The following is a 22,760-nucleotide window of genomic DNA, read 5'->3' as shown; positions in this document are numbered from 1 at the left end:
GCTGTAGAGAGCACACCACTGTCGTAGAGCACCTCTAAATGAATAGGAGTGTCTTAAACTGTATATTTTACAACACATACCAATTGCTCTGAATCTTGTCATTAACAAACAACCTGAGAATTAGTTTAGAGATGGTAATCTCTGTTGAGTATTTATTTTTGTGTTGGAAGCAAGAAGGAAGTATAGCTTTCAACACCCTCCCCTGCTTTGCTGATGAATACAAGGAAGCCCAGGAGTCCTGCTCTGTGCAAGAAGTGCAACTAGAATTCATGAAACTGTATTTGATATTAATAATTCAGGGAATGCCTTGAACAGCCAAGTGCTTGGGAGAGGCTGAAATAAACTTCGAAAAGATCAAGTTGAAAGCTGAAATGTTGGAAATTTCCTTTGCTGTTTATAAAACTGCAAGTCAGAAGGTTGGCATAAACATAGTTGTGTTCAGATTCTAGCGCCTATGTTGTTCTAAATCCAAGCTAGTCATTTAATTTAAAACTAAGTCGATAAAGTAATCCTCAAAATAATAATGATATCTTTTCACATTACTGCCCCCACCTTGAAAGATGAAGTTGCTGTAATTCCTTGCACTTTAAATGGTACAGTGTATTACAGCATCACATGGTTCTGCCTGGAATTCAGAAAGAAAGGAAGATAAAAAAGAGACTAAAATAGGCACAAATAATTGTTCTGGCACCTTTGAATAGCAGAAGAGAGGTGAGACAAATGATTCTGACTGGAGTTTGATCCCTTAATTTTGTGTTTGGTCCATTTCAAACTATTTATAGTTTTGTATTTTCTTCTCAGTAGTACTCCTTTCAAGTCAATACAAACTTAGGACATTGCTCAATTATGAGGAGGGACCAAACTTAATAATAATACTGAAGGAACGAAACAGCTCAGGGAGGAGGGAAATGGCTTCAAGGAATTAAATACCTGCTGTCATTTCTCCTACTGTCAGATAATCCATGGACAAATATTTAGATGTCAACTTGCTAATACACACCTCAGTAGCATTCATTAATGACGATCTTTCCTCACTCAATGTGAAAGCATTTGGCTTCCTGTGACTGAGGAAAGCAATTCTAGGGGAAAATTCCCCCAATAATAGCTGAGAAACACAGACAGCTCTAATGCTTGTTTAACACCTAAGAAAAATATCTAATAGCTCAATTTATATAGTCCGTGACACTCACCTGTAGAACGCCTGACATACGGTATTCTCTTGTAGAAATTATTTCCTTGATAATTGTTTTATAAACATGAACAAAGTCCATGTCACATATCTTCTCAATACTAAGCGTCTGCATTTATATTTAAGTTGATTTAACTTCTTTTTAGTCCTTGTACAGATACAGAGTCATGGCCATCACTCAGAAACTAAAACCAAATCACCTAGAGGCTCCCTTGCTTTCATTCATTCTGAATCTCTTCCTATTTTCATCTTGATTCCCATTCTCTGTCTTTCTCCCACTTCTGTCATTCTGAATTCAGTTTTCATCTGACATCTGATCAGATACTGCTTGAGAGTGCCTTAGAGCTGCCGTTCTCCTCAACAAACCCATTTCTCATCCTTTTCTGTTTTGTTCCCATTGCTATGAGAAGCTTATCCAAATTCCCTCTGCTTCATTTCTGTTTGGTTACCAGAGGTTATTTGTGTTCCTGGATTTCCTAAACTGCACCCATACATATCCTCTGCAGATTCTTGTAATCCTCTTTTCTGACCTGCCTATAACAGGAGTACCAGCTGTTCTCAGTGTTGCCCACTGTTCACCAAGCCCCCTCCCCCGAAAAAAAAACCTGCATAAAGTCTTACAAGCACAAATACATCGTTTTTGCTTAACTCCCCTTAAGTCACTAGGGTTCAGAGTGTCAGCCTTTTCCTGCCAGCACTGTGTCTGTCTGATAAAAATTCTGCATGGCATTATTTTCTTGCACCTTTGATTTCTACCCTTCTAACACTGTTAATTCCCATAGTAGAGAGATCCTAAGGTAACCTTTGCTAATCCTTGCCTTCTGGTGTTCATGTCCTTAAATGATCCGTTCCCTTTGAGTGTGGGTGGAACTCATTGCTTGCTTCTATCTAAGAAAATATGATAAAGATGATAGAAATCTGAATCTAGTGATTCTATCATTTTAGACAAGACCCCATCTTGCTAGCACTACCTCGGTCTCTTCCCCTCCCCCCATTTTAAATTTTCTTTTCCCTCTTCCTCTCTTTCTTTCACTCTAAAGAAGCAAATGAGTATATTTGAACCTGCTATGTGAAATGCATTATTTTCCACAGGGAAATAATTGCAAATCATGTGTAGGATCTGAGGTCTATGCCTCACAGGCATAAAAAAAACTGAATTTTCCAACAATCTGGATAAGCTTAGAGTTGGATTTCTACTAAGATGAGCACTCAGATTAGAGACAGAGTCTACAGATTTTAATAATAGCCCAAAGAAACAAAAAATGAGTAACCTCAGTGTTTCCATGACTGGAATCTTGATCCCCAAACAATGAAATATTACATATGTATATTTTTGAGATGCAATATTATAATTGTTATACAACAATAATAAATAACTGATATAACATTCCTCCTTCGAATATAAGGCAACTGAATATTTCTACAAAACATTAACCGAATCCAACTCTCATGTGAATGGTTCATGATTGTCTCTTACAGATTGTTGGGAGTAAAGATGTTGAGCATCATAAAAGATGTTCGAAAATCTTTTTTTCTGATTTTTGAGCCAACCCCTCATCCTCTTTCAGAGACATTTGAGGGTCCACAAGGCAGAAAACACAGGAATAGGATATTCATTTGGGCCACATCAAGTAAAATAGAGTGTTTAAGTTTGAGGTCTATCATCTGTGCAGAGAGAGCTTGGAACAGTACCAAAGGCAGATATCACCATTAAGGCCCACCTGATCTCTTTTTACTGGCTAGTCCACAATCTCAAACATTCCATAACATCCTCAAACAGTGACAACATCTGGGGACCAAGTATTTCAACCCTGGAATGTGTGTGTGATATTTCAGACTCAAACTATAGTAAGTTTTCAAGTAGCTTTCTTGTTTCCAATTTTAAGTCTTTCAAATCTTCCCTACTTCCATCAGATGAGCAGATTGTGGTTATGTCATTCTTTGGAGCACAGCACCTTGTTCTTTTCTCACATTTCATAGGATAAAGCGCAAGCTTAGCGTATCAGGTGAGGCTTTCCATTAATATGCTCACCTACTTTTATTTTGATCTCTAGCTCCATACTGAGCTGTTTTACTCACAACAAACTTGCACTAAAAGCTTTCACTAAACTTTCCAAGAAGGTCTCATTGTTTATATTAATACATTCAAATATTTTTTATCTTTGTATTGCCTATCCAGTGGAAAATGACCTCTTAATCTGGTCATTCAAGGTCCTCCATGTCAATTCTGGAATTTTACTACTATGATGGGAAATGTAGTAAATGGTTCAAATTGAGGATAAACAGGGCAAAAAAAATGATTAGGTGACTCATGCTTCTGAACTTTCAAATTCATTACAAAATGAATTAGGCTACAAGTGTAGGCCTAGTGATCCCATCAGTATGAAGGACAATGAGTGTTGAGGCCTGGGAAATTCACTGACACAATAATTTTTACACATATAACTCACACCTAATTTGTCACAAACATTTTCACATTTAGTAAACAAGGCCTTGGAAATTCAAGAAACTCCCTGAGAATTACATAATTTGTAAAGATCAGAAATAAATTTCAAAAGCAATATCAACTATTTGCAATGTACAAAGAAGTTTCCTTTTAGAATCTCCACACTGAACATCACTTATGCCATAATCACATTCAACTCATATTGCCTGGTGGAGCCAATATTCATGCAATTTTTGAACTAAAAATATGTGGCCATTTATTCCTCACAGAACTATCTGCAAATGCAGAAATTATCCAAATTGTGTAGAACTAGAACCACGTGTCATATGTGGGTATTGAGTAAGTAGTCTGACTTAATAATTAAATTTTAACTCTATTTAAATTTAGATATATAACTTAGCCACATATATCTATGTTCAAGGACACCTGTGTGTGTTTTTGTGTTATTTTAGTATCAAAGTATTATTTGCATCACTAAAGGAGTTTAGAGCCTTCTTCCCATTTCTATTTTTTTGGAATGATTTGAGTAATGTTTGTTGAATTTCTTCTTTGAAGTTCTGGTAGAATGCTATGGTAAATCCATTTGATACTGGATGCTTTTAAATTGGAAAACCTTTTATCACTGCTTCATCTTACAAGTCTGTTTGAATGATTTAATTTGTTTTTTCCTTGATTTAATTTTGATATGTTATATTCATCTAAAAATTCATCCTTCGTTTTTATATTTTCCAGTATAGAGAAATACAGTTTTTAAGTATTTATTTTTAATAGTGGTGTGGGAGGATTTGTGTGTGTGTGTGTGTGTGTGTGTGTGTGTGTGTGTGTGTGTGTATGTGTGAACATGAGCACAAATACCCATGGAAGTCAGAGGCATCCAATCTTCTGTAGATGGAGTTACAGGTGATTGTGAGCTATCAGATGTGGTTGCTTAGAGCTGACCTCTGGTCTGCAAGAAAAGAACATTCTCTTAATCACTGACTAAACTCTCTATCTCTGGAATATTAAGATATAGCATTATGATTTTCCTAATTTCATTGGTAGCTGTTTTAATGTCTCCATTTTCATTTCTATTTTTTAAATTGGAGTCTCCCCCCACCTCTTTAATTCCACTGAGAGTTTGTCAGTATTTGTTTATCTTTTCAACAAACCAATCATTAGTTTCATTGATTCTTTATATTTTTTCCACTTCCGTTTCATTAATTTCTGTCCTGATTTTCATCATTTCTACCCATCTACTGCTTTCAGGCTTGGTTTGTTCTTGTTTTCCCAAGGCTATCAGGTGAATTGTTGAGTTATTTGTTTCAGTTATCTCAGATTTTTTTTTTGATGTAAGCAGTTAGCTAATACTGGTATGCACTACTTTAATTTTTAGCATTACTAAGATTTGTTTTTCTAGGAAAGAGATAAACATGCATTAAAAAACTATATTTTCATTATAGTCTTACCATTTGGAGTGATTTTGGTACCAAAGAAATATTTAGTAATATCTGGAGACATTTTTGGTTGTCATATTGGGGAAACCTGCTATGAGCATCTATGCAGGACACTTTTACTCCAACAAATAATATCAAGCCCAACATGTTGGTAGGGTACTGATCGAGATATCCACTCCATTCCATTTGAATAGATTTAGAAATCAGAAATTTAATGAGAAACAGTTTAAGCAGGATAAATAATCTTTCCCAGGGAAGAACCCACAAATTAGTTATCTAATACCAAATGGTCAGTCCTAAAACCATGTTGACAGAAGTTTCTGTCCCACCCAGTCTGGCAGCCATTCAGTCCCAAAGAAACACACAGAGGCCTACATTAGTTATAAACTGGTTGTACACAGTGTTCAGCCTCCATGCCTGAAGGCCAGAAGAGGGCACCAGATCTCATTACATGGTTGTGAGCCACCATGTGGTTGCTGGGAATTGAACTCAGGACCTCTGGAAGAGCAGTCAGTGCTCTTAACCTCTGAGCCATCTCTCCAGCCTTGTCAGTTCGGTTGCTCACCTTCCTGGACCTGGAGGGAGTTGGGAGGACCTTGGTCTCAACATAGTGTAGAGAACCCTGATGGCTGTTTGGCCTCAAGAGGGAGGGAGTGGGGGTGTGGGTGGAGGGGAGGGGAGGGAAGGGGGAGGAGGAGGGGAGGAGATGGCAATTTTTAATAAAAAATAAATAAACTGGAAAAAAAACTGGTTGGCCTATTAGTTCACACATTCTTTTTAACTAATTCTTGCATCTTAAATTATTCCATAATTATTGTTTGTGTTAGTCATGTGACTTGGTATTTTTTATCAGAGAGGCATTCTCATTTTGTGTCCTCTGCATCTGGGTGATGACTACAGACTCAGCCTTTCCTCTTCCCAGAATTCTCCTGTTCTGGTTTCCCCACCTATACTTCTTGCCTGGCTACTGGCCTTTCAACATTTTATTAAAGCAACACAAGTGACAAATCTTTACAGGGTAGAAGACCAACGTCCCACAGCAAAAACAAACATACAAATAACAATATACAGACAGAACAGGTTGTATTTAGATTCTTAAGAATATATATATATATATATATATATATATATATATATCTCAACAATTAATGTAAAAAGAGGCCATAAATTTGAGAGAGAACAAGACATGTTGTATGGGAAGATCTAGAGAGAGGAAAGAGGAGTAAATTATGCAGTTATATAGTGATCTCAAAAATAAAAGAAACAATGAAACGAATTTAAGGATAACTATGTCTCCATTTTTGATGGCAGAAACTTAAAGACAATGGGCCAGTGTAGTGAAAATCTATTCCACCCTTTAGTATTCAAGGATGAATTATCAATGTGAACTTCAGTCTAATGAAGAGTGTCAACACTAGCCACACTAACCCCAGAGTAATGCTAATGAAAGGCACCCTTGAGGAGTTTATTGTGTGATTTCCTTCTTTGCAGTCTGCAATCTTACAGTGACATGAACATTACTGTTTAATTTATGTGGAAGAATAGGAGAAATTGTAGTAAATGTGTTACTCTACTTTTTGATTATATGAAGTTCAAGAGGCCTGAAATTCATGCTTCATGTCAGAATTCCTTGGCAGGCTTCTTTACTTTTCAATTTTTTAATATTTATTTTAATAGATACATAGTAGTTACACATTTTTATGAGGTACAGTGTTATATATAGTTAGAACTTGCAAAAGAGGCAGGCTTCTTTAAATTGATCAATGCTGTCTTCTGGCTTTTATGGAGTAATTTGTGCCACAAGTTAGACTATAGTCATGTCCTTGCACTAATGTCTTCTAACCTCCTTTCCTTTTGAACCAAGATCACCTTACCAGTACAATGCTGATTCATGAATGACTCCTCTGGTTAAACTGTCCATTCTATTAGATTACTGGGATTCTTAGAGCCATAAACCATTGTTTGCAGAAAGTCTTTATGATAGTTTCATATAAGGATCCTCTGAACACCATCCTGCTCATGTGATATGATCCTGGTTGTTCCAGGCTCAGCCTTCTTGCTTACTGACTGATCTGAGTATACTTTTAGCCTACTTCCTTTAGAGTTGGAGCTTTCTAGAAACCATTAAAGTCTCATCTTTGCTTGTTGTTGAGAATTCTGGTGCCCTTGAACATAACCATCTAGATTGTTTGCTATGGTAAGGAAGGCCCTGTTGGCCACTGTGTGACCTTTGCAGTACAGACAAGAAGAAAGTTTGGACTATATGCATTCTGTTGCTGTTCCTTTTTTGGGATCCTTTGCCTTAGAACTACATAATAGGGGCTTTTATTAGCCTTAGCCTATTCTGTCAGGGAATTAGTGACTTTTGAGGTCAAGAGTTTATTGGAGCTTAGGGGAATCTTGGCATCCTTTGACTGTTACTTGAGCATTGTACTAATATCCTGTGGTTTCTTCTAGAGCAGTAGTTCTCAACCTTCCTAATGTTGCAACCCTTCAATGCAATTCCTCTTGTTGAAGTGACCTCCAACAATAAAATTATTTTGCTGCCACTTCATGACTGTAATTTTACTATTGTTATGAATTGTAATGTAAATACCTGAAATTCAGATTATCTGATATGTGACCCCAAGGGGGTTATGACCCATAAGGGGAATACTGCCATTCTAGACAGTTTGCCCAGTTCTTAGTGTCCAACAGTCTATCCTGCTGAGGAAATGAAAGTACTTTCTTATACCTTTCCCCCATCTTTGCTTAGCTAAAATAACATTGGCCCACCAAATTAGAAGACTATCATCCCTTTGTTAATGATGTCATGAGATGATACACTCAAGACATAGTTGTTGCCACAGAGCTTGCAGTATGTCATTTTGACTTCCAGCTACCTCAATGGTGAGTGAAATAAAGTTATTTGTCTTCATGAGTACTTTGTATCAAGTAGGTCTTTAATGTTATGAAAAGCTGATAACGTACTATCCAAATGGAAATGACTAATGGATAAATAAACAAAATCTGACCATATGAAAGAATGACAACCTGATATATATGGTATATATAAACCTTAATCATTTCATGTAATTAAAGTAAATAAGATATAGAAGGCCAGTTGTGTTGTTCCATTTATACTAAAGTCAAAAATAGGCAAATCTCTTGAGAAAGAAAGTGGTTTTGTAGTTGCTAGAGAATGAAGGCAATAGGAAATTTGAAGGTATAAAAATTATTTTAAAAATGATGGAAATATTCTGGTATTACATGGTGCTTATGGTTGTCAACATTTTGGCTATTAAAATGGAAACACATTCAGTTATGTAATTTAACATTGTTAAGACAGGTTTGGAGGTACATACCTGTGATATTAGCATTTGAGAAATTGAAACAAGATTATGGAGGAAGACCATCTTATGTGATATAATAATCTCCTGTCTACATATCAAGACTGTATCTGAAAAATATGAATTTTATGTTATATGATTATCTCAAAAAAATAAAAATAAAAATATACTTGTTCAGTACGGAATAGTTTCCAAACTCACTCTGATGATCATATTTTTAATTAGTTTTTGAGAACATAGTAAAAATATAGACTGATGGGCAATTGCCATAAACTTCAAAAAATAAGCATTCCAACCTATTAAGAGCCAAACAGTCAGTCTTTCAAAGATATTCTGAAATAGATGATTTCCACAAGACAGCTTCAGAATTACTTTGAGATCATCTTATAGGATAGAACTCCCTGTGATGTCATGAATCTTGGTAGAAGAATAGGTAAAATAATTCACTACATCTCACTCACAAGCCACCTGGCCAAGTGGTATTAGTTAAGTACTCTTTACATGTGGAATTAATGTCAATTTCAATATATTCTCTTGCCTAATGAGAAAATAAGGGAAGCTTTGATGGAAAAGAGCAGAATAGATTCAACAAGGAAGGGTAAGGGATAACAAATAATTTTGTAAATCCTTTTCTGTAACTCTGGACTTGGCCTGTGAGCTATCATTCTTTCTTACATGCTCATTCAGTTTTCAAGTCATGAAAAGACTTTGGAGAAAACTTACATATTTGACATTGAGTGAAAGAAACAAGTCTCAAAAGGCTGCATACTGGATCCTTCCAACTATATGAGATTTTTCAAAAGGAAAATAAACAAGACAGTAAAATGATCAGTGGTTAGAAAAGGAGGAATGAGTATATGACCATAAGAAGATGTCAAGGTAGTGAAACTATTCTATATGACGCTATAATGATGAATACATGTAATTACACACTTACGCAAATGAAGAGCAAATGCTACGAACGGTGAACACTCTTGTAAATTATGGAATCTAATGATAATGATGTTTCAATTCAGTTCATCAATTATAACAAATGTACCACTAAGGTAGGATATGATATGGGCAAATCTAGCCATGTATAGTGGCAAGAAGTATATAGGAAACATCTGCACTTTCAGATTTTCTGTGACCCAAAAATGGTTCTAAAAATGAGAGCGTGTTAGAAAAAAATATGTTCATTCTGAGAGATTACTTTAGTCACAGCTGTAATCAGTTAATGAAATCGTGCAAGCAAACTTCCCATGGTTTATGTCAACAAAGATATAATATCCTTGAAACTTTGATTGCCGAAGGGACTGCATTTCGATTATCAAAAAGGTATTCCTAAATTAGCAGTATAAAAATAGACACAAGCCCTGGCTAAATGAAATATATATGGATAAATTAAAATTACAGAACAGAAAACGGAAACATTTTTCATTTTGTAGGACAAAACAAATTGTCCTCCAGTTGTTTCTATTGCTGCCTTGTCACAGTCTTATTTTGCTATTTCTAGTAACCACTTATTAGGACCCAATTGCTCTCTTAATTTATTCAGGTATTTTTAGAATACTTAATGTGTTCTTAGCCCAAGGCTATGAAGATAGCACACACACACACACACACACACACACACACACACACACACACACACACACAACAGGCCCCTACTTTGCAGAAAAATGGGAGATGTGCACCATATGGTAGTGCATTAAAAGATCTGATTGTTTAGAGCATTGCAATTGTAGAAAAACTCAATAAAGTTGATTTTATGATTCACAGTTTAGAGAGAGAACAGAGTCTGAAGATATAAAGCAATTTTATTATCAGTGCTTCCCAAAGTGTGTAGACAGGTCAGTGGAGCTACTAATAATGATCCTGTTACTGTCCTAAATGTTAATTTAATGTTATATTTTAAAATTCTACCCAATTTCCCAATTTTCACTCTGGATCATCTATTTGCCATAGCTGTGTTAATTATCACAAATTTAAGAAATTCAGCCCTTAATGACTTACAGAAATAAAATCCTATAAAGAATATCTTTTTTCTCCACTGTTTAATAAGGCTACCACTCTTTTATTATAATTTTGTTTCTTATCAATATTTGTGGAGCATCACAAATTTCCCTGCTTCTTTGCTTCCTACCACACATACATTAACACCTTAAATAAGACCCTAACTGAGTATAAGAGTATAATTCAAGAACAACCTACTATGGTAAAGCTGGGCTTATCTTAAAAATACAGCAACAATAAAGTACAAATAAACACACTAATGTAATTATGTATAATACAGTAGTTACAGAAACAGAAACATATTTGCTAAAGCTGAGAGCATTTGATAAAAATTTAAAAATAAATAGAAGTTTTCATACATATCACACACACACACACAAACACACATATAGATGTTCTTATTATAATCCGGTCACTGTTAGTATTATTTAATCTCTTTAAGTCTTTTTGATTTTATAAATTTAGGTGATGTGGGATTCCCCTCTGCATGCTATGAATATTTTTTATTACCATTGGTAGGTAAGGAAATTACTTTGACCTATAGCATGGCAGAATATAGCCAGGCTAGAAGAGAGAGAGAGAGAGAGAGAGAGAGGGGGGGGGGGAAGTGGGTAGAGTCAGAGAGATGCCATGTAGCTGCCGAAGTTAACAAGAAAGATTTCCAGAACCTTTCCCTGTAGGCCAAAGCCTCATAGCAATATACAGATTAATAGAAATGGGTTAATTTAAGATATAAGAGTTATCCAGGAATATGCCTAAACTATTGGCTAAGCAGCATTGTAATTTTTATAGTTTCTGTGAGGTTATTTGGGTCTGGGCAGCCAGGAAATGAACAAATGTTCTCCTACTACATTTGGGAACAATAGAAAATATTAATATTCACATTTACTGTTTTCATACAGTAGCACTGTGAAATTTTTGAAAAAAATATTTGGCTATTCTTTGAAAGTATATTATATATATATATATATATATATATATATATATATATATATATTCCACTTCTCAACTCTCTCCTCCAGCTGCCTTCAGGATACCCCATTTATATACTCCCAAAATTCATGTTCACATTACTATTAATTAATTAATTAATTAATTGATTTATTCATTTGTTTTACTCAGTTCATTACTTTTAATTCACCAAGTCTAGTGGGTGCTGCCCATATTTTGCATATATATGGGGTTATCCACTGGGCATCAGGAACATTCCAGTGTCCACAACCCCAAAGAAAATTAACTCTCCATTCTTCAGCAGCCATCAGATGCCAATAACATTTCATCTAGAGATAGGGTCATGTTGCAATTTTTAACTATTTTTTGGTACAGATATGTGTAGGTAACCATTGTTTTTGTGCCATGTGTACAACAGCCATGTCATGTCTAGAACACAACATTTCATGATATTCCTTCCCATCCTCCATCTTTTATAATCTTTTCAGCCTTCTGTTTTTCAAAGTGACTAGTAGTTGGCATATATGTTTCATCTATGACTGAACACTCAGAGGCTCTATATTTCAGCACTTTGGACACTAATACATTTCTGCTTAACCACTACCCTTTGTAATAAGAAGCTTCTCTGACTAATCATGGGAACAATTTGAAAATATGGTCACTTAGAATATCAGCATCAACAGGTTCTCTCCTAAGGTCTATAGGACTTAGCCATGGGATTTAACAATGCTTACAGTGCAAGCATCAGTTCCTTTCTGTGGAGCAAGCTTAAAATTCAGTCAAGAAAGCCTCACCCCTTAACAAAGAACTATAGACAACTAATGACTGCAGAGAGAGGGAAATTGACCTTTTTCTGGGAGGGGGCCCCTATTGGTTATTCAGTATTATGGTGATTTGCAAGAAAATGGCTCCCAAAGAAAGTTCCATTATTAGGAGCTGTGACTTGTTGGAGGAAGTATGTCACTGTGGGGGTGGGCTCTGAGGTCTCATATGTTCAAGCTACACCCAGTGTTACAGTTCACTTCCTGTTGTCTTTGGATCAAGATGTAGGACTCTCAGCTTGTTCTCCAACATGATGTCTACCTGCACACTGCCATGTCCCACTGTGGTAATAATAGATTAAACATCTGAACTGTAACTCACCTCAACTGAAATATTTTTGTTTGTAAGAGTTACTGTGCTTATGGTGTCTATTCACAAAAATAGAAACAGTTTTAGAGGTTAATCCCATTATTATTATGGTGGGAAGCATAGTGTTGTCTAGGCAGACATGGTACTGTCTACATCTTGATCAGAAGGCAACAGGAAATAGCCTGACTGTCACACTGAGTGAAGCTGTAGCAAAAAAGACCTCAAAACCTGCCCCCAAATGGCACACTTCCTCCAACAAGGCTGTATCTACTTCAACAAAGCTATTCCTCCTAAGAGTGCCATTCCATTTGCAGAACATTTTATTTCAAACACCATGCTAACTAAGACAATTATCAAGTGTGTATCCCTGAAATCATATGTACACAAGCAGCACTAAATGATTTCAGCAGGCTGTATCTATATATTACATAAATAATCAAATAAAAAGATACCATCCTTTTCAAATAGAACATGGGGGGTGGACAATAGGAGAGATTGGAGGAGGGAGTAAAGGGAAGGAGGAAAAGATGTCACTGTATTTTAATTAAAATCAATTTAATTTTAAACATGTATATGGTAGAGGCCTTCAATGTTTCTTATTCTCAGTTATGAGTCTACAGTTATCAATACCACTATAAAAAGCTCCTTGTATCTAGCAGCTAGCTATAGCATGGGCCACAGAAAACCTCCCCAGTGACCCCCAAAAGAAACAGTCCAAACAGGAAGCTATAGAACAGAATCCTTAATATTGCAATAAAGATGCTGAAGTGCAGCTCCTCATAGTTGATGGTTTCTGGTAAGGGTATATGGAAGAACTTGATTTTCTATAAGGGGATGGCCACTGGGAATTTGACCATACACCCACGTGTATATGAGCAAAACAAATAAGACTTGGTGTATTCTTTCTTTCTTTTCTTTTTCTTTTTACTGTCCCTTTTCTCTTTTTTTTCTTTCATTTTTTTTTTTTTAGCAGGGGCACATGGGTGGGAGGATGGACCCGGGAGCAATGGGAAGTAAGTATGATTGGGGTGTATTGTATGAAATTCCCAAATAATTAATAAAAATATGTTGGAAAAAAGGAAAAACTATGGGTGAAGGTATCTTAGTTAGGATTTCTATTGCTGTGAAGAGACACCATGACCAAGGTAAATCTTATAAAGGAAAACATTTAATTGGAGTGGCTTGCTTACAGTTCAGAGGTTCAGTCCATTATCATCATGGTGGGACATGTCAGAGAGCAGGCAGTCTTGGTGCTGGAGAAGTAGCTGAAAAAGTTCTACATCTTGCAGTCAACAGGAAATGGTCTGAAACACTCGGTGGCATCTTGAGCACCTATGAGACATCAAAGTCTGTCTCCACAGTGACACACTTCCTCCAACAAGACCACATTTACCCCACAAGGCCAACCTCCTAATAATGCCACTCCCTTTGGGAGGTCATTTTTTTTCAAGTCATCACAATGTATATTTTGATTATATGTATGTCTATAAATCACTTGTGTACAATGTTCACAGAGGCCAGAACAGGATATCAGATCTGGAACTGGAGTTACACATTGTGAGCTGCCATGTGGGTGCTTGGTATACAACCCAGGTCCTCTTGAAGATCAATAAGTGCTTTTAACCATTGAGTAATCTAATTAATACCCCAAATACCTTTCTTAATTTTTATTTGTTTACAAACTGAGTTTAATAAGGCATTTTCATTTATCCTTAGTTTTGTCTAACCAACCCCAGCCTTCCTTTTCCTTAACTACATCCCCATCCCTGCTTAAACTTTTAGTTTCCAGTATTCTTCCCCTATTCTTTTATATCACATAAATTTTAACATCTGTTCTTACTAGATTCCTTTTACTTTAATTGAAAGATCATAGGTCAATCCTTTTATTAATTAAGTGCTTAATATAAAATAAATGAGTAGAAAATAATACACAGTGTTATTATTATGAAATGGCATGCTTATATACCTAGAAAGCAGAGACACACAGCTAAAAACAATTGTTAGTCTTTGTGAAAATTTATTTATGGCAATAGCAAATGATAAACATCAGAAGTCAAGAGTATATTATGAATTCATAATAGAAATAAAATACTCTTAAAAGCGAGAAGAAGGAATAAAACAAAAGAAAATAACACTTTTTAAAAAATACATTAAAAATAAAAAGGGCCAGGAGATTCCTCACTGGGTTTTTCATTGCTGAGATTGATGACCCAAGTTCAAGGTCTGAGACCCACATAGTAGAAGAAGAAAATAAACTGTAAGGTAATTCTAACCTCTACATATGTACCACAGAACATATATAAACTTATACATATACCCCAAAATAAATGTAATCAAAGAAATAAACATATAGAAGCAGAATACATAAATCACAGTTTCTTGCTGCAATGAAGTGGAAAAATGTTATCTATTATAAGATAGAATAAACTGAACGTTTTCTGCTTTTTTTCTCTGACTTATGTTTTATATGGTCTGAAATTCAATTCTTAACTCTAAATGACTTTTCTGGAAATTGACTATTTTCTTCTAAAGGTCAACTGTAAGAACAAATAGTTAACCTCTATAAATACACATTGGAAGTATGGATCTTCACAAAAGAATGCCAACATCCAGAACAGATTATAAGTAGAAACAGAACATATACAATTCAATTGTTATTTATAACTTTTTCAAAGGTACATGACTGTCATAAAAGGTCTAAATAACCCAACACCTACATAAACTATATACTAGAGAGTGTTGAGAGCACAAACTTTCACAAATGTTTTTCTATAATGTTCATCGCAACATGATTCACAAGGGCCTAAATGAAAAACAACCCAAATGTCTACAGAGAGATGAATGCATAAATATATGATATATTACATATAATAGAATATTACCTAGATTTAAAAAGCAATGAAATCTGATACATGTTAAAACATAAGTGAACCTCAAACAGTATGTTAAGAGGAATAAGCCAGTCACAAAAGAAAAACATTATGTATGCTCTGATTTGATAAAATACATGAGTTACAAAAATTCATAAAGCCAGAAAGTGGAAGCTGGGGTGAAAGAAATGTTAATTATTGTTTAATGGGCACAAAGACGTGGGATGAATGATAGTTGTGACAGCTCATAATTGTGAATATACTTAATTTCACTGTAGCGAGAAACAGGATTAAGATGATAAGTTGTAAATTATATAAAATTTACACAGTAAAATATATGTTATCAAATTTCTTGACAATGTATTATAACAGCACACACACACACACACCAAGAGGGGATATATATATTAAAATTATATAGTACATATTAAAACTATATATATTAAAATTATATATTTTATATATATTAAAATTATGTATATAATTTTAATAAAGATTTTATACTATATGTGACATAGTATTCAGCTGAAGATAGACAGAGATATATGATGGAAGGCCTGTAATATAAACCCAAAGCAATTACCAAAATAGGCAATGACTGTAGGATAATAATTCAACAAAGGAGGTAGCATGCAATGAAAACATTTAATTAATTCAAAGAAGGGAAGAAACAATATTAGATATAACAAAGAAATAGGAAGAGAATAGGCTTGAAACCAACCATATTAATAATTAAATTGAATATAAATGTTCTAATTGACACATTTAATATATAATGATTGATACAAGAAAGATCCTACAAAAATAGTGTAATTATGTTGACACAAGTTGAGACCAGACAGAGGTACACAGTAAGAATCTGACTAAAACAATGACAGTAAATAAATTAACAAATAAGCTTTTAGTAAAATGGAACACATTTCTACACATAAAAATTTACAATGAACTATATTGATCTTTTATCAAAATTATTGCAGTGGACACTGACTTCTTAAGCACAGGAAATATATGATTACAAAGGAAAAGATATGCAAATAATTTTATAATCTATTCAAAAGGAAATAAAAAAGCTTTTAGGAAAATATTTACTGAAGAAATGTCTCAGACTGAGTATTTCTATTCTACACAAGAGTTAAAATATATGAACCAATTCAGATCAAAGAATTGTTAAGAAAAAAGAGCAGGCTTGAGCCAGCGACCTCCTTGGGATCAGGCCTAAGCAAGCAACCTCTGTGTGAACAGGTCCGAATGACCTCAGGGATTGCAGAACAACTGCTAGAGTGCTGATTGAGGTCAAGCAACCTTCAGGGTGACTGAAACCATGGGCCCGACTCTACCAATCAAAGGAAAAAATAGGTAGACAATGTAAGAAAACACTTAGCACCACAAAGAGCAACATGGCACCACCAAAAACTAGTGGCTGTACAACAACAAGACTTGAACACTCTAATACAGATGAAGCAGAAGAAAATGACTTAAAAATAACTTTAGGAGAATGTTTACGCCCTTAAAGAGGAAATGAAAAATTCCTTCAAAAAAATGAAGGAAAAGACAAACAAAAAAATGGAAGAAATCAACAAATCCCTTAAAGAAAATCAAGAAAAAGCAATCAAACAGGTGAAAGAAAGGATTCAAGACTTGAAATCAAAATAGAGACAATAAAGAGAACAAAAACTGGGAATTCTGGATATGGAAAACTGGGTAAATGAAGAAATTTCTTATGCAAACATAATCAGCAAAATAAAAGAGATGGAAGAGAGAATCTCAAGTGTTGAAGATGGTGATGGAGGAAATAGACTCATCAGTCAAAGAAAACATTAAATATAACAAAAGCTTAACCCAAAATATCCAGGAAATATGGGACACCATGAAAATATCGAACTTAATAATAGTAGGGATAGAAGAAGAAGTCCAACTCAAAAGAACAGAAAATATATTTAACAAAAACATAGAAGAAAGCTTTCCCAACCTAAAGAAAGATGTGCATATGAAGACACAAGAAGCTTACTGAACACCAAATATACTAAACCAAAAAATAGTCCCCTCACCACATAATAATCAAAACACTAAAGATACAGAATAAAGAAAGGAAATTAAGAGCTGCAAAGGAGAAAGGCCAAGTAACCTATAAAGGCAGACCTATTGAAATTACACTTGACTTCTCAATGGAAACAATGAAAGCCTGAAGGTCCTGGTCAAGCATTATGCAGACATTAAGAGACCACGGTTTCCAGCCCAGACTACTATATCCAGCAAAACTTTTAATCTCCATAGATGGAGAAAACAAGATATTGCACAACAAAGTCAGATTTAACCAACACCTAGCCACAAACCCAGCCCTCTGCAAAGTACTAGAAGGAAAACTCCAATCCAAGGGAGTTAGCTACAGTCACAATAACACAGACAATAGTTGATGTCACAAGCCGGGCGGAGGTGGCGCACGCCTTTAATCCCAGCACTCGGGAGGCAGAGGCAGGCGGATCTCTGAGTTTGAGGCCAGCCTGGTCTACAAGAGCTAGATCCAGGATAGGCTCTAGAAACTACAGGGAAACCCTGTCTCGAGAAACCAAAAAAAAAAAAAAAAAGAAAAAAAAATAGTTGATGTCACAGCAGCAAATCCCAAAGAAGGGAAAAACACACACAATACATCAACAGCAATGAAAGCTAAAATAACAGGAACTAGCAATCACTGGTCATTAATATTCCTTAATATAAGTAGACTCAACTACAAAAAAACACAGGCTAGCTAACAGATTGGATACGAAAAAAGAATCCGTCCATCTGCTACATACAAGAAACACACCTCAACCTCAAAAACAGACATCACCTCAGAATAAGGAGTTGGGCAAAAAATTTTCCAATCAAATGGACCTAAGAAACAAGCTGGTGTAGCTATGCTAATCGCTACAAAATAGACTTCAAACTAAAATCAAGCAAAAGAGACAAAGAAGGATGTTTCATATTTATCACAGGAAAAATCCATCAAGAGGAAATCTCAATACTGAAAATCTATACCCCAAATAGAGGTGCACCCTCATTTGTAAAAGAAAAACTACTAAAACTTAAATCACACATTAAACCCCACATACTAATTGTGGGAGACTTCAACACCCAACTCTCACCACTGTATAGGTTTGCCAGACAGAAACTTAACAGAGAAATAAGGGAACTAACATGTTATGACCCAAATGGACTTAACAGACATCTATAGAACATTCCATCCAAATATAAAAAATATACCTTCTTCTCAGTACCTCATGGAACCTTCTCCAAAAGTTGACCACATACTAGGTAACAAAACAAACCTCAAAAGATACAAAATATTTGGAATAATCCCATGTATCTTATAGGATCACTGTGGATTAAAACTAGAATTCAAAAGCAACACTAATTTCAGAAAGCCCACAAACACATGGAAATTAAACAATGCTCATCTGAATCACCAATGGGTCAAAGAAGAAGTAAATAAAGAAATTAAAGACTTCCTAAAATCCAAAAGAAATGACCACACAACATATCCAAATTTATGGTACACAATAAAAGTGGTGTTAAGGGGAAAGTTCATAACACTAAATGCCTAGCTAAATAAGCTGGAAAAATTCCAAAGCAGTGAGTTAGCAGAATACCTAAAAACTCTAGAAAAGAAAACCTCACCCAGGAGAACTAAATGGCAGGAAATAATCAAATTGAGATCCGAAATCAACAAAATAGAAACAATGAAAACAATACAAAGAATCAATGAGACAAAGAGTTGGTTCTCTGAGAAAATCAACAAAATAGATAAACCTTTATCCAAACTAACCAAAAGGCAGAGAGAGAATATCCAAATTAACAAAATCAGAAATGAAAAGGGGACCATAACAACAGACACAGAAGAAAACCAAAAAATCATCAGGTCATATTTCAAAAACCCATACTCCACAAAATTGAAAGCTTAAAGGAAATTTTCTGGATAAATATCACTTACCAAAATCAAATCAAGACCAGATAAACAAATTAAATAGACCTCTAACTGCTAAGGAAATAGAAATTGTCATCGAAAGTCTAAGCCCATGACCAGATGGTTTCCATGCAAAAATCTTGTAGATTTTTGAAGAACTAATAGCAATACTCCTCAAATTGTTCCACACAATAAAAACAGAAGGAACATTACCAAACTCTTTTTACAAGGTTCCAATTACCCTGATGCCCAAACCACACATGGACATTACTAAAAAAGAGAAATACAGTACAGCAGTTGGGAATGCAAGGTGGACGAATTTGATTCAACCGGGTTCCAGGCCTGGCTATGGAGCAGGTAAATGAGCTAAAGGGCAATAAGGCCCTGAGTGCTGGGAGCATCCATGATGCCTTACAGTGCTTTTCTGAGGCAATTAAACTAGATACCCAGAGCCATGTGCTCTATAGCAATCGCTCTGCAGCCTATGCCAAGAAAGGAGACTATCAAAAGGCCTATAAGGATGGCTGCAAGACTGTTGAACTGAAGTCTAACTGGAGCGAGGATTATTCAAGAAATGCAGCAGCCCTTGAGTTCCTAAACCAGTTTGACGAAGTCAAACTAACTTATGAAAAGGGTTTAACATCTGAAGCAAATAACCTCAAGCTCAAGGAGGGTTTTCAGAACATGGAGGCCAGGTTGGAAGAGAGGAATTTCATGAGTCATTTCAACTGGTCTAATCTGTACCAAAAGTTGGAGAGTGACCCCAGGACAAGGACACTGCTCAATGATCCTACCTACCGGGAACTCATAGAACAGCTAGGGAACAAACTTTAGACCTGAGCACGAAAATACAATATCCACGGAACATGACTACATTCAGTGTCGTCCTTGAGCTTGATCTAAGCAGTATGTATGAAGAGTAAGAGGTAGAAACACCCCACCCCCACCTGCTCCCAAACAGGAGGCCAGGCCAGAACCAATGGAAGAAGATCTTCCAGAGAATAAGAAACAGGCACTGAAAGAAAAAGAGATGGGAAATGATGTTTAAAAAAAGAAAGATTTTGACATGGCCTTGAAGCATTATGTCAAGGCCAAGGACCTGGACCCCACCAATATGACTTACATATCCAATCGAGCAGCTGTGTACTTTGAGAAAGGTGGCTACAACAAATGCTGGAAGCTATGTGAGAAGCCGGTTGAAGTGGACAGAGAGAACCAAGAGGACTACCACAGATTGCCAAAGCTTATGCCTGAATTGTCAATTCCTATTTCAAAGAAGAAAGGTATGAGGATGCTATCCATTTCTACAATAAATCTCTGGCAGAGCACTGAACACAGATGTGCTCAACAAGTGCCAGCAGACAGAGAAAATCCTGAAGGAGCAATAGTGAGTGGCCTACTTTAACCCTGACTTGGCTTTGGAGGAGAAGAGCAAGGGCAATGAATGCTTCCAGAAAGGGGACTACTCTCAGGCCATGAAGCATTATACAGACACCACTAAATGGAACACAAGGGATGCCAAACTCTACCGTAACTGAGCTGCCTGCTACACCAAGCTCCTGGAGCTTCAGCTGGCACTCAGAGACTGTGAAGAGTGCTTCCAGATGGAGCCAACCTTCATCAAGGGTTACACATGGAAAGCAGCCACTCTGGAAGCCATGAAGTACTGTACAAAGGCCATGGATGTGTACCAGAAGGCGCTAGACCTGCACTCCAGCTGTAAGGAGGCAGCAGATGGTTACCAGCGCTGTATGATGGCACAGTACAACAGACATGACAGCCCCGAGGATGTGAAGCAGCGGGCCATGGCTGACCATGAGGTGCAGTAGATTATGAGTGGCCCAGCCATGAGACTCATCCTGAAGCAGATGCAAAAGGACTCCCAGGCTCTGAGAGAACACTTAAAGAAGCCTGTAATAGCACAGAAGATCCAGAAGCTGATGGATGTGGGTCTGATGGCAATTCGGTGATAACTTGCTTTTCCCCTCTTCCCTTTACCAGTGTGGAAAGGTGAGCTGGGATGGGGCCGAACAGCATTAGGCTGGGGGGGGGGTAGGGTAGGGAGAAAGGCTTATCTTTATATTTATACATGCCTGCAAGGAATACAGACTCATCCAGCGCCACCTCAGGCCCTCTCAGCACATGCATGGTCTCTTCACTGCTGCCGTTGAGTATCCTTCTCTGCCCTACCCAAACCTGTTACTCTCTCGGCTGTTCCCCTATAGTTGGTTATTATTTATTTGGGCAGGGAGTATATATGGGGGTGGTTATTCTTCCCAACTTGGGGTCCCAGCTGTCTTCACTTGTTGTTACTCCATGTCTTTTAATAAAATAATCCAGTCAGGCATGGTTATATGTTGAAAAAAAGAGAAATACAGATCAATATCCTTATGAACATTAATGCAGATTTACTTAATAAGATACTGGCAAACCGAATCCAAAAACACATCAGAAAAATCATCCACTATGATCAAGTAAGTTTCATCCCAGAGATGCTGGGATGGTTCAACATATGAAAATCTATCAATGTCATCCACCATATAAACAAACTGAAGAAAAAAGCCACATGATCATCTCATTAGATGCTGAAAAAGCTTTCTATAAAATACAATACCACTTCATGATAAAGGTCTCCAGGAAAGTATAGATAAAAGGAACATACCTAAATATAATAAAGGCAATAAACAGCAAACCAACAGCCAACGGCAAACTAAATGGAGAGAAACTCAAAGCAATCCCACTGAAATGAGGAACAAAACAAGGCTGTTCACTCCCTCAATATCTATTCAGAAGAGTTCTTGAGGTCCTGGCTAGAGCAAAATAAGAGTACAAAGGGAGAGCTTAAGGACACATATCAGAAAAGAAGCAGTCAAACTGCCACTATATGCTGATAATATGATACTTTACATAAGTGACCCCCCAAATTCTACCAAAGAACTCCTAAAACTCATAAATACCTCCAATACTGTAGCAGGATACAAAACTAACTCAAAAGATCAGTAGCCCTCCTTTATACAGATGATAAATGGACTGAGAAATAGATCAGAAAAACATCATACTTCACAATAGCCACAAATAACATAAAACATCTTGGGGTAACTCTAACCAAACAAGTGAAAGACTTGTATGACAAGAACTTTAAATCGTTAAAGGAAGAAATTAAAGAAGGCACCAGAAAATGGAAAGTTCTCCCATGCTCTTGGGTTGGAAGAATTCGCATAGTAAAAATGGCAATATTACCAAAAGCAATCTACAGTTTCAATGTAATGCCCATCAAAATCCCAGCAAAAATTTTCACAGACCTCAAAAGAAAAATACTCAGCTACTGGTGGAAAAGTAAAAAAAAACCCATGATAATCAAAACAGTCCATTACAATAACGGAACTTCTGCAGGCATCACAATCCCTGACTTCAAACTCTTCTACAGAGCTACAGTATGGAAAACATCCTGATATTGGCATAAAAACAAAAAGGAT

General features: G+C 36.1%; 1 pseudogene; it reads left to right on the top strand.

Moving 5' to 3' along the window:
- The first annotated feature begins 19,632 nt into the window (after positions 1 to 19,632).
- Positions 19,633 to 21,254, top strand: LOC119805432 (annotated as a pseudogene).
- The last annotated feature ends 1,506 nt before the right edge of the window (positions 21,255 to 22,760 follow it).

Source organism: Arvicola amphibius, chromosome X (genome assembly GCF_903992535.2).
Source record: "Arvicola amphibius chromosome X, mArvAmp1.2, whole genome shotgun sequence".
NCBI lineage: Eukaryota > Metazoa > Chordata > Mammalia > Rodentia > Cricetidae > Arvicola > Arvicola amphibius.
The sequence above is the reverse complement of the archived record's forward strand: the minus strand, read 5'-3'. Positions and strand labels throughout refer to the sequence as shown.